Below are 14,685 nucleotides of genomic sequence, written 5' to 3' on the forward strand. Positions count from 1 at the left end.
GAGCTATAGTGTGTCAACAGTCTCAAAGCAGTTTCTATCAACTTTCTCATTCTACCTCATATAGGATTTGTTCTGTGTGGTGAAAGTACTGATTGCATGACTGTTGTAATATTTGTTTGTGTCTATCTTTTGGGGTTGCTTGAACCATGTGTTGGACACAGTTAAAAAAAAAAAAGGTCAACATCTGTTTGTCAACTCCAGTATTTCACTTTTGTGTATTTACTTAGCATCAGAGTGAAACCACAGTGGCCTCATGCAGCCACTAGAAGCCAGCTAAACCCAGAGAAAGCTGCTCTGCTTCCTAGTCATGGGGATGTATGGGGATGTATATCTACATGCAGCAGCACATGGAAATGGTTGCAGTGGAGCTGACCTCTAGCAGCTCAGTCAGTCTTGTTTGTGAGAGATGGAGCCTGTCTTTTATCAGTCCCCATTAGAGGGGACAGAAGTCTAGGGTGAGTGCGTTAGTGTGTGTGCTTTTGTGTGTCTTGCTTGAGCAGCCACATTAATCTCCATGAGTGAGCGCTAGCAGGTGTTAACCTATGTCACTCCTAATCGTCATAGCAACGGAGTTGTGGCACCTGGAGGTGTCTGTGAGGCTGTGTCATGTTTTGATCATCACTTCCACCCACAGCACACATACAGACATGTTTATCACAATATGGGTCTGAATATAATGCAGCACCAAGGTCTTGACATGTGAATGTTAATTACAGGGGTAGCTCTATATTTTTCTGGGAATATTGCTTTATTGAATACTGGTGTTAAGGTACCAGATCAAGTTGCCAAATCTGCTCAGGAACTGTAGAAATTACATGAAATAATACTAATTTATGCATGGATTAAAGTTTAGGGATTCTATTGATGATTGCTTGCCTGCCACAGGATGTACAAAAACCATCAATTCATGTAGTAATTTTTTATTCTGTGATTGTTTCTGTGAAGACAGACATTCATGTTTAAATTTTGTACATAACTCCTTGCTGGGCATAAATCTTCTGCTCCATTTTGTTTTTGCTTCTCCTTTTATTATAAGAAAACAAATTCCACAACTTCAGCTTTGTATCCAGCATTCACTGTTTTAGATTGGACCGTTTTAGACTTATAAGGTATATAAGCTTCATTGGCTAATATAAATAATAGTTACTAAGCATGACTCCTCCCTGAGCCACCACCTTACCACAGTGGAGGAGTTTGTGTCCTGAAGATCCTAGGAGCTACTGTATGTTGTCAGGGGCTTTATGCCCCTGGTAGGGTCATCCATGGCAAATGTCTCTAGAGGAGGGACCAGACAAAATGCGGCTCAACAGACCCCTATGATGAAAAAAACAAACAAACAAACAAACAAAAAAACAAAAAACAATGGATCCAGGTTTGCCTTTCTTAGACATGGGCCACCGGGGGCCCCTTCCTGGAGCCAGTCCTGGAGGTGGGGCACAGAGGCGAGCACCTGGTGGCCGAGCCTTTGCCCATGGGGCCTGGTTGAGCTTAACCCGGAAGGGTGACATGGGCCCCCCCTCCTATGGGTTCACCTCCTCCAGGAGGAGCCGTAGGGGTTGCAGTGTAAAGCTGGGTGGTGGCTAACAGCGGGGATCCTCGGAAGCTAGCTTTAGGAACGTGGCATGCCAGCGCGCTGGCGGGAAAGGAGTCTGATGTGGTGCTGGTGTGCGAGGTTGAGTCAAAGTACAGAAACAAGTAGTTGCATTTTTGAGCGATGCCACACACCAGATTTGCTTGTGGCCTAGAGATACAAACACATCTCTTGATTTCACTATATTTCCTGAACAGATCTCTGCAGTGAAGGAAATAAGTCATTTTCCTACATCTTCAATGATTCTTTTAAGATTTAATATCAGTGTTTGTGTGAGGTAGAAAAAAAAGCTGAATGTGTCAAGCATCTGCCTCTAAAATTAGCATCTTGAGAAAGCATTATTTCCTCTAAGGGCAACATTATTCTTCCCCTTGTTAAGGCCTTTAAGCTCAAGATGAACCTATGTTTTGAGATTAGCTTTGAATATCTTCCTTACAGTGTAATCATTTCAGCTGAGGTCAAGTACTGATGGTTTTTCGGAGAGCCCTCTTAATGCATCCTTAAAGTCCTCTGGCTCTTTTTCTTAGATTCGTTTGGCAGACAGAAGTAAGCAATGGTTTGTGGAGGAAATGCTTTGGGAGGACTTGGGGCTGGAATGTGGCGCGGTGTGCTCCCAGAAGGCCATGCTACAGAGGCCCCAGTGTGGCTGCCACACGCCATGATTGCCAGGGGTCACTGCCTGAGCCTGGAGCCTTCAGCTCCATACTCATCACACATGATTTGGGGTTAACATGTCAGAATATTTCCCCGCCTGGTTGGCCAAAACCCCCACATTGTTTTTTGACTCGTCATCCTTGGGGACTGTGAGAAGTCGAGCAATGTGTGCAAGTGCGAGGCTGTGGGTCGGATAAGCACATTTAGATCTGAGATAAAAAAAAGAAAAATTATAAATGAGATAGAGTGTGACATCGAGGGGAATGATCTTGTGGAGGGCTGCCTGGTAGTGGCATTGTTTTCCAAGTGAAAAGGATGATGGTGAAGCCAAATGCAGCTAGCTAATGCTGGGTGGCAGTTCTCTGAGGCTGAGCCCCCTGGGCTTTGTGTTGGCTGGCCCAGCTGTCATCTTTCTAATGATTTCTTTATTTTGCAGGAAGGGCTTGTCGCCAGGGGAAACGTGCCACTTCCGGCATGAGGAAACCCGACGCTAGGCCAGGCTGACGCTGAGACCCTCTACGTCTGCAGCCACATCACAAGGGACTAACACACCCTTTCATCCTGCCCCTGTTTCTTTGCTTTCTTTTCCCCTCTATCCACACAGTCATCACTATCAGCCATTCTTTTAGAGCTCCCACTTGTCCTTGGGGGGTTTAACTTTACTTCTGGGCAGTAATAGTTTTCCTTTGACTTCTAAATAATTATTTAGCATTTCATTTGTAGAAACCATTGTTGAAATCTTGATAACAGGTAATTATTATTTATTTCTTTTTTTTATGAAGAGTATAAAAAAGATAATAAAATTTAGTCTTTAACTGAACTGACTATTTTCCAAAGCTGTGCTAAATCATTGAAATTATTTTTTGGTAGTTCAATGTCATAAGACTGATTTATTAAACAAATATAAAAGCTGAAAAAAGTATATGAACATCTTTCAGGAGACACCTCTCTTGAACCTTTGCTGAATTTTCCCCATTTATTTATTTATTTATTTATTTAGTTGCAACTTTATGTTGGGTAAACATGTTGCTTTCCTCATAATCAGCCCCATTTTGAGCAAATCTAAACCTTATGATCGATTTTATAGAGAATCTGAAATTCATTAGTGAGTTTGGCCCTGGCCAGTTGGATCAAGAGCGAGGTTACAGCCCCATAATGACTGATCTCACCCTTGGTGAGGCTTCTCTTGGAGGGCGAGCTTGTGCAGATCCCCTGAGCCCCTGACCCTCCATCAGAAACCTTGAGAGGGCCTTGAAGTAAAGAAAAAGAACACCCTCCTCTTCTCTAACCCTAGTCGAGCTTAATCAGGCCCAGCCTCCCAATCATGAAACCCAAGTTGAGCGCGGCTTACATCCATTCCCCATGCTTCTCTCCGGGCCCCCGCTGTTGATTGTTCCAGAAACAACAGATGGAAATACTGAGAGTAAACATGTAAATATTGAAGGAGTCATGGCTGAGAGCAGCATGGAGCAGAGGTCTTCTCTGCTTCATGCAAAGCCTTTAGAAAACAACTGCTTTGTGTCAGAAGTGATAGCTGTCAGGATCCAACAAACGGAAGCATAAACACCCACAAAAGTAAACACTCCAACTGAACCTCACTTAAAAAAAATCTGAAATTAAACAGGCTTTTTTTTGTCAATTAGATCTGAAATGAGAACAAACACAAAGCAGTGGGGTTGAATAAATCAAACAGATATAAATTCAAATGAATCTAAGCAGCCCAGTTTGTTAAATTACAATTTTTAAACAAATACAAACAGAAACATTAAAACAAAATGAATATGTGTGTGTGTCTGGGTGTGTTCTTAATGTAAAACTTTAAAATTTAAATTTTGGTGGAGAAATAGAGGGGCACCTGAGAGAGAATCAACGCACTCAGCACAGTTAAAAAATGTAAACATTTTGTGAAACTGATTAGTATCCAAACCACAGGACCGTTACCTGTCAAGACCAAGCAGCGCATACTGACCTGACGAATGCGTGTGTGTATGTGTGTGTGCGTGTGTAAATTAGTGTGTATGTACATGATTATATATGATTGAAAATGAGACCTGCATGGCACACTTAAAAAAAGAAGCTCTGGTTAGAATCAGAAAGATTGTTGTGCTTTAGACCGACAACGTCATTATATAATCTAAATTCTCTGTGAGTTACATGTGTATGTTTGCAATAAAAGCGAGCCTCGATCAAACCAGACAAAAATATATTATTGATCTAAAACTTTCAACTGTAACTGTAAAAACTGTTTGATCTAAAGATTAAAAAAACAAAACAAAAGAGGTGAAATGTTAATTTAGTTTCAAATAAATGTATATTCTACAAGTTATGATATAAAATTTACATCACATTTTTATATCAACATTTTTTGTTTATAATTTTACTTTTTAAGTCTTGGACTTCCATAAATGATCAGGCTAATTTCATTACATTTTGGAGGGGTTTTAACCTTCTGCTGTACATACATGACACTCATCCTTTGTGTGCAGGCTTCCCCATTAAAGCCCAGTGACTGACAGCTGGTACGAGCCTGGAAACTCTGCTGGGGGCTCAACACTATGGGGAGGCTGCCATTGATATCCGTTGTGTAATTTTCTATTGGCAGGTGGGTGATGGCTGTGATTAAATCTGGGCTTTAGCCTCTGCCATCCGCATTATTGTGCCGGGATTCCCCGAGTCCCTGCTCTCCAGATCCTCTGTCACATTCTGTCATGCCAGCTTTTGGGCCCTGCCAGCTGGCCCTATAGCATGGCATAACACAGACTCCCCTCAAGGGGCCTCGCCTTTACGATCCTCTCTCTCCCACCCTTCATCACTCAGCTTTTAGAGCAATCACTGTCATCTGGCAGCACCTTTTGTATTTATTTTAGACTTAGAAAACTCTCCAAAGAAATGCATCTAGGCTGATTAGTGGTAGACGAGGCTCCCACCAAGCCTATGATATTATTAATGTTAGTATTAGTGATTACTTGTAAAAGTGTGAGACAAGCAAGTGTGGTTTTGGTGGACACAGACTGGGACTGCAGTTAAAGGTCAGTCGTGCTAAAACAGACATTTCCTATTGATGTCTGACTGGGGTGTTTGTTTAAGAGCAAGGAGGCGAGCTGAGCCATGGGAGCTCTCATTGGCTTTGGCTGAAGCCACTTTACCTCACTCATGTAGTTTAAGAGGCTTCAGCTTCAGTTTGAATCATCTCTCAGCCATCAACATCATAATTATCTGATTTGCCATCCAAACACTGGCAAATTATTCTGAGGTAACCTGATCTTCTCTGAAAGTGCAAACAGGGTTGATTCATTCACTGTAGAATAATAACTGCAAAATAATATGAGACGAAACACAAAAACAATGCATGTTTAAATACATTAAAACAGATATAATGACTAGTATTACAGCTGAAAATCTCTTTTATCCATGCTTTCATGCAGATAACATGTAATATGCACATACCGTATGTGTACATGTACATGTGTCATCTCTTCAAGTTACATCTCCATAAGGCTCAGCTTTCTCTCATTTTGTCTCGTGAGTGAGGCAGTTTACCGGGTCAAAATTAGCCCGTGACATGTCAGGTGCGTACAGTATATCACCAGTGTGGTGAACTCTTGAATAGCACACCTCATGCTGTGAATGTGTCAATATTATGAAGTGCTGTTATTTGATCTAATGGGGTCCATGTCAGTGGACAAGCTGTGACCCATACACACACACACACACATGGACAGGGCCTGTCACCCAGCCTATTTTTGGCAGTTGTTGTAACAAATTGGTTTACCCATATGCAATTTGCTCGGTGCAGCATTTGTGATTGGAGATAGATCTGATTACATTTTTTTTTTTCTTGCAATAAGACTGTGGCTTGCTGGCAAAGTCACACTCTGTTGACAGGAGCGTTTTACTTCGTACTCGCAGAGCCACCTTTGATGGCGTTCTTGTTCTGTTGACTTAAAATCAAGGCCACAAAGTGAAATGTATTGTGGCCAAGGCTTGGCTTGTCCGGTGATTAACATGTAATGTGATGAGCCACCTTGGAACACAGCATCTCTTCATGAATTTGGGAATACTGCTGGAAAATTAAAATTTGCCACTCTGCAAGGCTGTGTACATTTTCTTATATGCGACCTCCAAAGCAACAAATGCCAAAATACACAAGAGCCATTTAATGCTCAAAGAGGGCCTGTCTGCCTAAATTTCAGCACTCTTAATGTTTACAAAGAGGTGGAAAAATAGATGTAGAAAATCTCAATTATTATGACTTGGTTTTATTTCATCTGCTGTACAGTATCTACCATTGATATTGCCTACTTAAACTTTCTTTATTGTTTGCTTTTAGGATCAATATCTGTTTACTTTGGGTGTGGGTGATTCCTTTGGGTACATAAAACGATGACCTCATCCAGTATACACACTTGTCAACCGAAGAAAGCGTGGAATTGGACCATAAAGCACATTTTGGTGTTCTATTATTTTTTTCTTTTTAAGTGGATGTAAATGATATATTTTTTGCACATAGTTGAATAGTCTGGGAGTCTAGAGGGTTGTCACAGATGTAGCCAGCACAACTCAACTGTCCTGGCTGGTAGAAATGCACACTGGCAGTGTGCTCATCACAGAAGGTAATACTGTCAGGCTTAAGGGTGTGTGTGTATGCCACTTGAGCAGACCAAAGCTGTCATGTACCATGCATCCATAGACTTCTCTGACAACAGCACATCAAACAATCCAGTTCATGATTTCTTTGATGTAAGAAATGAATCTGTATGATTTTGATCCACATGTTATTCACATACAAACACACACAGACTCACACACCGGCTGTGTCTGGGACATAGTGGATCCCAACAGCAGAAGCCACATTAAAGGTGAGTGCTGTTATTCTGTCTCGAGTCCTGCTAGACTCATCAGTTATCCTCTATGGCTTCTAGGATGTCTGCCATTCCCTCTCCTCCCTCCTGTTTGTTTTAAGAAAAATCCCACTCTCAAAGTGGAAGCGTGGAGCGGGTGTGTCTGACACAAAAGTAAAAACACATCTTTCATGTCTAAATAAATCTGACAAAGAAATGCTTTATGAACTGCCACCTGAAGGTAGTTCTAAAAGCAGTGGTGAGTAAAGTGGCCATAACATTTAATCCAATTGGCTTCCTCGTTCCAAAACCGTCTTAGCAGATGGTAGGCTGTAATATGAAAGTTATTCACCCACTCACTACTGCAGTGTGTCTGTTATATCACCATGTCCTGTTATTCTTTATGGGTTCCATAGGCACTAAAGAGGAGAGAAGTTATTTTCTTTTCATTACTTCTCTCTCTTGAGGGACCGAGAGATTTGGTCCAGCTCTTCTTATTCAGTCCAGAAATTCTTTTCAATTAAAGGCCTATCCTACCAGATGGTAGAAGCATTAGGCCAGTACTCTGTTGAGGTGCTGCCCCTGCAACCGATGGACAGCCATTTCATTTACCAGGCAGTAAATCTTAAGGCACCTAATGCCCCACTGCACAGGCAGCCAGCGCCCGACAACACACACCAGCCCCGGCCACACAGTTTCTGCACTGTGCTGAACTTTCACTGTGCAAGTCGTCCGCTCTCTCAATCACACATGTATTGTCTTTGCCTCGGATCAATTAAAAGGATGAGGTCTAAAAAAAGGGCCATTTGTAAAATGGACGTCCTCTAAGAACTGAAACAGCAGCAGAGAGCATTGAAAGCGTGAATAATTTATCCCGAAACCCTATCGCAGTGTTTGTATCAGTTTCCATCATAAAGCTTGGCGATGGAGAGGAGGTGGAGGGGAATACATCAGCCAGGACAGGCTCTACAGGGAGGGTACAGTAGAGGGGCTTCTGGGCAACCACATACATATAAATCCATTTGCTGTCACTGGAGAAAGAGGATGAGAGGAAATGACACAGTGAAAGTACACCTGGCTAAAATCACATTCATGCTAAATATCCTCTTTAAAAAATAGCTTTTCTTTAGCGTGATAATAAATGTTTAATACTGTAGAGGTCATTGGTAAATCTTTAATATGCTGTGTCAACTTTTAGACACTGTTTTATAGATGCCGTCAAAAGGCACGGGAATCTCTGTAGGTTAATTAATTTTTTCCCCCAGCAGTTAGAGCAAAATCATTATTATTATTATTTTTCTCCCTGACCTAATCTTTATCATTCAAGTATATGTATTTATCTCAAAATAGCTCAAAGATTCTGCATTTTTTTCTTGGTTTAGAGAACTGGAATGAATTTCAGAACTAAAGATAAATGGAACCAGTCATAGCAGAGATAATGTTTTGATTTGATAAAAGTTTAGAGCTACATCTGCATCATTCCAAAAAGAGATATTCATTTTAGAAGTGTTTGTTTTCTTTTATTGTTTTGTCTGTTTTTTCTTTATTTTTTCTTCACCAATAACACATATACTGATCACACACATCTTAACAAATCTCTCAAGTGTTGTCTTTACTGTGACTCCAGAAGTATTCAAATAGACCTTGGGGTTACAGAGATATACTCATTTCATTATGGGTATGCCAAATTAAATTGTAAGTCTCACACAGACACCATAAAAGACGCAAAGTGCGGTGTCAAAAGGGAGACAATGGTCTCACACCAGGCGCAAAGCCAGATCTCACTTATTCCACTACCAGCCCTCCAACCTCTAATGCAGACTAGTTTACTGCTTGATATGTTACTGTACATAAAACAATGGGATTATAAAAAATGTCTTCCTGGGTTTGGCAAGAGAACTGAAAGACACAGAAGGCAAAATATAAACACTATATAATCTCTTTAAAAAGAGACAGGCAGGACAAATGGCAAATAAACTAAAAAGTGGGCAGAAAAAAAGCCAGACAGAAAAGACCTTAAGATTTACATGTACACCATTACCTGTATACTACACCTGATTTCATGGCAATAGGTGCAAAAACTTAAATGTGCATACAATATCTGTAGATGCAAACTTTCAAGGTGTTACCGTTTTTTCATTCATTCATTTATACATCTTTATCATAGCTCACTTCTGACACTAAAATGTGTGATTGTGAATTGAATTATATATATTTGATCTGGGGAAAAAGGAATAGCAATACTCAGTGGTCTAAAGAGGGATATCATAGATCATTTGCTATCGATTTCCAAAATATCACATTTGGAGGCTTGTAAAAACAGAGTTCCTGGTGAGTGAGTGAAAAGCAGCAAGTCTGAATTCACATCAGCTCTGTCCTGGCCAGTAATCACAGCCTGTAACTCCCACTGTTCCCAGCTGCTGGAGGAAGAGGAAAGAGGCTGGGGACTGATTGACTGCTACTGCCAACAGACTCACCGCGATCAGCGTCTGAAGCATGGGCCAAACCTCGCCTGTCCCTGAGGAAAGTGGCATTTTCTGCAAGAATGAGTTAAAGTATGGTTTCACTGAAGAAGGGAGCTTGTTAGGCGACTCAGTCTTTACCCACTTCTTGTTCAACAGGAGCGCTGGGATACTTGAGGAAATCCTTTGGAGTTTAAAAGAGACTCAGTCAAACCATTTTCACATACATTTCCTGGTAAAGGTGTTTGAACTCATTTTACTTGGATAGGTGGAGAGGGAACTGAGTCCGTTGCATGTCTTTTACAACAAAGATTTCCTGTCTGAATAAGATTGAAAATACAACCTGAAGAGAGTTGGATATGTGTGCTTCATAGTTTGAAATCAGAATAAAGAATGATAATAATGATATTAAAAAGAAGAAATGAAATGACCAAATGTTTTCTAAATTCAATTCAAGACCATATTGGCTGTCCTGGTAGACAGAGGAAGCAACAAGCATGCAATTTGTACTCCTGATTTCTTACAGGACCTGCAAACAATATCCAAAGTTATATGTAGCCATCACAAGGATTTGTTATATGTTTCAGTCTGTTCTTAATGCAAGTTTTCTAATCCCATCATTTTACCAGTGAGGGCTTGTTCAGACTGCGAGTTCCAATCTGCTTTAGAAAACATTCCCACAGATAAATTTTTAGAAATCAGATTCAAACCGCATTTGTACAGTTTTTAAACCTTTAATATTTCCCCCCAACATTTTAATGAAGTATGTTTTAACCACTACATCATATTAACAATTTATTAAGGTCAAGCTGGTTCAACAATGGCTAACAGATTCCAGTTAAGCCAATGAAAAAAGTAAAAATATTTTATACCATTCTTTTGTCCCAAAACTCAAGTGAATATCACATCCTTCTCACTGGATTTCCAAAGTTGAGAATCTCAGTCTGGATATTCTGGCCATTCAGATGCTAGTCTTTTCCATGACTTGCACCTCAGAATATCCAATCCATTCTGCTACTAGTACAGCACTACTGTGGAGAGCAACATGGGGATCCACAATCCAGAAAGAAATGATAAAATAGACCTGTGTACTCTAGGTTGTTACCCCAGCAACCAATTCAGATTGTTTTATCCCATCTGGACACACAAACCTGATCCAGTCACTTGGAAATAACAGAATGGAGGATCTGCCTGATTGATCTGATTTTAGAAACAATTCAGATTCGTCTGCAGTGTGAAGAAAGCTTTATAAAGATTTGTCGATATCTTTGTCTTTTTTAGACTAGAATGTTACATGCGCGCCACATCATAGAAACCAATTCAACGTACCCAAACATTGTTTTATTTAAATAAAGTTAGACATCACAGAGACTTTGCACTGCTGAGTTTAGCTGATCATAGACTTCGCTCACAGCTTCCCTGAGGTAGTTCAGTTATACATGTATTAGAGCTTCTTGTCCCAATCTGTTCTGCATATAACATACAAGACTGGTCTCATATGTGGTGATTTTTTTTCCCTTTTAGACAGCGAGGTTTGAGGGTGAAGTGTCATTTTACTCAGCATCCATAAATAGAACGTGCAGAGCATATCCCAATGGAGGTGAATGCATATCATGTTAGCAGGGCTGAGTAGGTGCTAACCTGCTGCTGGCAACCTCCACACTAAACAATACTTGTTACAGAGAAACACAGAAATTGGATCACTGTTGTGTGAAAAGTGAACTAATGTTATGTGGAGTAAAACACAAGAAAGTGTAACGCAATCTAATGCTTATTGTTGTCAAGTGCTAGTTCCCTTGACAGAATTATATTACAAGCAAGTGAACAACAACAGTAATGTTTTTGCATAGACTGATATTTATGATTGAAAAATTGGGGAAAAACTTTCAACTTAAAATAAGAAAAAGTTTATTTTTATAAAGTTTTTCTTCTCTTAAAAATGCAATCAGCTGACAGTTCCTGTTGCCATCTATATTTTAAACATCCTCAGGCATAGAATGGACTTAATATATATATATATATATATATATATAACACCATTTAAAACAATATGTAATGCAATTTTAGTGCGCGGTGCCCAAATCCCCTGGAATATTCACCTGTTGGTAATTATTCTTGTTTTGAGATTCTTGGTGGATTGGATGTCTCTCCTTTATAAATAAGGGGGGAAAAAACATTTATAAGGACTATTTGTACGATTTTTTAATTTTACATAGTCAGGGACCTCAGTACTGTATGGAAAATCCATACACAATCACAACAGCTTGGCATGTCCTCCTCATGCTGGTCATGTTTTGCTGTAGGATGGCACCCATTCCGCTACTAGGAGTTGATGAATGTCAACCAGCTTGATTGTGTTGATCACTCTGGCTCAGGTTCCAGTCATACATCTATGACTGATACACACCTGGCAGCACTTTAATCTTAAAGCAACATCAAGAGAATATTGCAGAGGGCTTTGGCACATTTTCTGAGGTGCACTACCCACATGTTTAGCTGTGTTTCTCATCCCAGAGAAACAGTATTCTTACAAGATATATTCATTGTAAGGCTGACTCATGGTGTATAATACAACACCAATAGATGTTATTAAAAGGGAGAAAAAAATGTTTTTTTAGCTAATAATATCTACCATTATCTAATGGTCATTCATCAATGTCATCAAAGACGTAGATGCACAACCAGGGTACAGAAAACAGTGCTCAACCTGGTTATACTAGTAGAGCCAAGCTCCTGAACAGAAATTACAAGATACTTATCTTTACCAGTGACCAAAGAATGATGCATGGAAATGATGAAAAATTTTAATAGGATCACAGCCTGTTAATAAGAGCGGAAGAAGATTGTGGATCCAGGCCAGTAAACGAGCGAACTGAGAGAACTAAAGGCAGAAAAATCACATATCATGTCTCAAAATCCAAAATTCTGATCCCATGTTAGATTTATCTCCTAAAGCTAGACAGAAAACATAAATATGCACATCTAAGGACCAGTCCGCCTGCATGTTTTTGTTTGTAAAAACATAGACATTCTCAATGGTGTGTATCAGGCCATGCTCACTTAGAAATGTGACAGCTAGCTTAGTCTGGGACAGCGCCTGGAACTGATTACGCTGTTAACTTGAATTGTGCTATTTACATCAACAAACCCATCATCATGGACTGCTTGAAATCTCAACAAACTTTATTTGGTGACAATAAACACGTCTTGAATCAAGTATATTGGAAGATTCTAAGACTATTCCTAACAATGGTTTGAGGTATGTTTTACTACAGGAGTCATTTATGTTACATGAGGCAGGTTGTACAGTATAATTTCTCTTGAGCATTATCATATATTGAGACCAGTAAACTTCCATGCTGATAATATTGTCAAATATGAAGACTGGAAACACATCTAAGATAACAGAACAAATACTATAATATTATTTAGATATATTTTTAGCTTAGTGTATGTCTTGAATTTTGTTAAATATAAAGAAATATGTAAAAAAAATGTAAATATCTCTCTGATAGTATCCTACAGTTTTTCTGTTCTACTGCCAAGGTTAAATCTGCAACAAATTATCTTGTCTTTCCTTTACTCGCTCAATCATTCCAAATCCGTAACTACAAAATAGGTCTTGTGGTTAGCCGAGTAACAATGTGTGAAAGTTTCACACATTAAGCCAGCGTCAGTAACATAAACCACAACACTGCTTTTAAGATAGAACAGATGCTGCAGCATTTTCCTCTTTGACACCATACACTCCTGATATTTACCTGAGCTTGTGTTGGAAAGCCAGTTGCAAACCAAAGAATATCCCAGGGCATCGAACAAGCCGCCTGAGAAACCACTAATAAGTCTGCTTCCTTTTGAAACACCTCCTTCCATCCAGTAAAAGACATGATAAGTAATATAGACTTGGCTACCTTGGGGTGCCCTGCAGTCACAGATCTATTGTTGTCATCCTCTTTTGAAGCCTGGGAAGATATCAAAGTGTTGGAAGCTGACTGAGCTTTAAACAATTAGACTGTGGCTCAGTGACAAGAAACCCTTAGACAACAAGAGAAGAAGATGGGGTGAAAAAGAAAGACAAGCAGATGAGGAAAGAAAGATATTTGTATGCAGCAATTTTGGCTTTTCTAATTTCTGACTGATGGGGCAAGGAGGATATTACCATCTTAAAGCATGACAGCTTGATGAGAAAGTGAAGCTTTACAGGAAGGAACAAGGCACTCACAAGCCCTGGCACATGAATGAACTGCTACAGATGCAAACTTGCAAAATGGATGCACACCAGTGCACTTATAGACATGCTCAGGAATGTGCGTTACCCCGAGACAGTGCTACAAGATGGACTTGATCTTTATGTGTTGAGAAGCAAAGTGACAGGAGAGGGTGGATGCCAAAGATCTCCATTCATCCTATTTAGCAAGAAACAAACCTGTCAAATTGGTATCCTCGATATGGCAGACATAACAAGAAAGGAAGAAAAAGAATGGCAGCAGAAAGGCGTCTGGTCTAGCTGAAGCCTGTGCTGCTGCCCTGTTCCCAGCCAATGCAGGAAATGAAGAAATAGGATCACATCAAAATATGCAAGCTCTAAGATCCCATGCACACCTATCCAAAGGCCACACACAAGCCAGCATAGGATTTAGCAGCTCAATCTTTAGCCAGATGAAACTATTTTATGGTGTTTATCAAGAAGTGTATTTTAAAAATGAGTGAAAAATTCACTGATGACAGTATAAAAATTTAAATGTTGAGGAGTCAGTTAGCAAGATATGCCAAGAAATATAAAATTTCCCCCAAAAGGGAGTAGTCAAACAATAGAATTATTAAATATTAAATATTAATATTTAAATATTAAATTAAATAATGAATTAATTAAACAATAGAGGCAACAAAGAGCAAACACTAATCAATATTTTGGTTTAAATTGTGCCTCGGGATGTTTGCATGTCTGCACATGGATCATCTCAGTCCAGAAGGTGTGAAAGAAGAGGCAATCAATTAAGTTTTCTTAGCCAAGAAATCAAAACGGAATCTCACTGCAATTGAAAACAAAGTAAAAACTAAAGAAAAGTATAAAAAACAAAGAGAAAACATAATTTAAAAAACAATGGTCCCCCACGAGAAACCAAGCTGGGTCTCC

This window comes from Melanotaenia boesemani, chromosome 18, assembly GCF_017639745.1.
Source record: "Melanotaenia boesemani isolate fMelBoe1 chromosome 18, fMelBoe1.pri, whole genome shotgun sequence".
Taxonomy (NCBI): Eukaryota; Metazoa; Chordata; class Actinopteri; order Atheriniformes; family Melanotaeniidae; genus Melanotaenia; species Melanotaenia boesemani.